This window comes from Malus domestica, chromosome 17 (assembly GCF_042453785.1).
Source record: "Malus domestica chromosome 17, GDT2T_hap1".
Taxonomy (NCBI): domain Eukaryota; kingdom Viridiplantae; phylum Streptophyta; class Magnoliopsida; order Rosales; family Rosaceae; genus Malus; species Malus domestica.
The window spans coordinates 24,073,300-24,076,167 of record NC_091677.1 but is presented as its reverse complement, the minus strand read 5'-3'; positions in this window follow the sequence as shown (position 1 = coordinate 24,076,167).

The window sequence follows — 2,868 nt, the reverse complement described above, 5'->3', positions numbered from 1 at the left end:
GCCTCGAGCATGACATTAGGAGAAGACGAAGCTGCAAACGTGCCAGTCTGCCAAAGATGGGTAATCCCGCTTGTCACTGAAATGGTACTAAGTGATACAAACGTTATTTCAATACTTCCGGTCAACGTTGAAGAATAGAGACAGCCTCTGATCAACTACTTGGAGCATGGAATACTACCAGATGATCCAAAACACCGCTCTGAAGTACGTCGACGAGCACATCGCTTCCTCTATTACAAAGGGACATTTTACCGGCGATCTTTTGAATGAGTACTTCTGAGATGCCTAGGCGAGGAAGAAGCCAATCAAGCCATGAAAGAAGCACATTTAGGAATATGTGGGGCGCATCAGTCCGGACCGAAGCTTCATTTCCAGCTCAAAAGAATGGGTGACTACTGGCGAAGCATGATGAAGGACTGCCTAGAACACGCCAAAAGGTGCCAAGCTTGCCAATTTCATGCCAACTTTATACATCAACCGCCTAAACCATTACACCCCACAGCTGCTTCATGGCCATTCGATGCATGGGGATTGGACGTCGTATGACCAATTGCGCCAAAGTCATCTGTAGGAGAAGTTTACATCCTGGCTGCAACAGATTACTTCTCCAAATGGGCTGAAGTTATACCCCTGAAGGAAGTCAAGAAGGAAACTGTCGTTCGTTTCATCAAGGAACATATCATCCACCGATATGGTGTGCCTCGCTACATTGTCACTGACAACGGAAAACAGTTCTCCAACCAACTCGTGGACGAGCTCTGCGAGAAATACAAGTTCAAGCAGCATAAATCTTCCATGTATCATGCTCCGGCCAACAGTCTTGCAGAAGCATTCAACAAGACATTGTGCAACCTCCTGAAAAAGGTAATCGGCAGAACAAAGAAAGACTGGCATGAAAGAATAGGCAAATCAATTTGGGTATACAGGACGACATATAGAACGCCTACCCAAGCTACACCTTATTCTCTCGTATATGGCGTGGAAGCTGTTCTACCGCTCGAAAGTCAAATCCCCTCGCTAAGGATGGTTATACAAGAAGGCTTGACTGATGAAAAAAATGCAAAGTTGCGCCTTCAAGAGCTGGAAGCACTGGATGAGAAAAGACTCGAAGCCCAGCAACACTTGGAGTGTTATCAAGCACGACTCTCCAAGGCCTTCAACAAGAAAGTTCTCCCTCGTTCTTTTCAAATGGGAGATCTCGTCATTTCATTGCGTAGGCCTATCATCACAACTCATAAGACAGAGCAAGTTCACGTCAAAGTGAAATGGACCATACGTAATATAAGAAGTCTACACCAATAGCGCCTACTTAATCATAGCGGAAGACGGCTTGAAGATCGGCCCTATCAATGGCAGATTCTTGAAGCGCTACTACCCCTAAAAAGGCAACAACTCCTGCTCTTTGTTCGCACGAGCCTAAACTGCATGAACCAAAGCTCCTGGCCCGCAAGAGCATAAACTGTGTACGGCAAAATCATCATCAAAATCATTGTTAAATTCATCGCTCATTTGAACTACGTTGTGACTTGATCCCTCCTCAACTGAGGGTACGTAAGCAACTTGAAACTTCCAAACTTCAAGTATAGTCACACCATCAAAACTTCAAAAATGTAAATACTTTATTTCTTTAAAAGAAGAAGTCGGCTCCAAAGCCTTATTACAAGAAAAAGAAAACAGAAGATACTACTTGAAAACTATGTCCCTAAAACTACAAAGGCGATCTTCAAGCAAGCCTTCCAAAGTTTTTAAAGTCTCTACCTCGGTGGGAGACAAGATGGGCAACTCCATAGTCATGCCTTTCTCTCGTTCTAGGCGTAAAATCTCATCCTGGTACTGAGAAAGTGTAGTTCCATGCTCCGAGAGAACACTTTCAAGTTGCGATACTTCAATTACCAACTGCTCTCGCTTTCGCACCAACGCATCTAGACGCACCTGGACAGAAGTTAAAGAAGTCTTTGTGAATTGATAATCTCCTGAAACAGCTTGCTGAAAAGACCGAACTTGAGCCAGTGACAAGTTTATCGTTGCTAGCCGATGAGCTCTAACATCCGGACTCAACTTCTCCAAGAAAATAGCACGCAAGGAAGAATACTCAGTCGAAACGGCCATAAGTTCGGCAATCTTGATCTTCAACGATGAAGAATCAACGTTAAGGCTGTCAATCATAGAAACAAGCTTCGACAAGTCCTCATTGAGCAACGTAAGGTCTTTCAACGGGCATTTAGAAATCCTCTTCTCTATATGGCTCTTGATATCCATTACCGCACCAAGACGGATGCGATGGATGACTTGCTCAGTACCTCTAAGGTTCGGCCCTCTCAAAGAGATCCCCGAACTAGCTGGCAAATGTGTTGGACGCATGATGGACTCTTGTACGCCTCCACTTACACACGGCAAGCTTGGGAAATTGGGTAGATTTTGAATGAGCTCTGCACCAAGCGGATCCCCAATCTCCCCATCTGTAGGTAGATTGCCTCCAAGTAGCATGTCCGTACAGGAGTAAACGCCCGCAGTCACCAGATTAAAAGAACAAGAAGGCCCAACCTAAACAAAACAAAGAAAGATGTTAGAAATGAAAGCTAAAATAATGAAAATAAATAAATAAATAAATAAATCAGGAAAGAGAAAGAAATACGTACATCTGACACACGACCATCGGATTGAGGAGGCCTAAAACATTCCTTTCTTCTTATAACGAAAATTAACATCGCTGTCAACCTAAGCGACTTCGAGTGACCGCTTGTTTAAAACTTGTTGGCGTAGCCACAAAACAGGTCCATCTCCGTGCGAATCAACTTCGTCACCCACCTCTCCAGAAGCATCCAGGTGAGGAGAGGACGGACGCAAGTGTTGATGGGCTAAAACCAT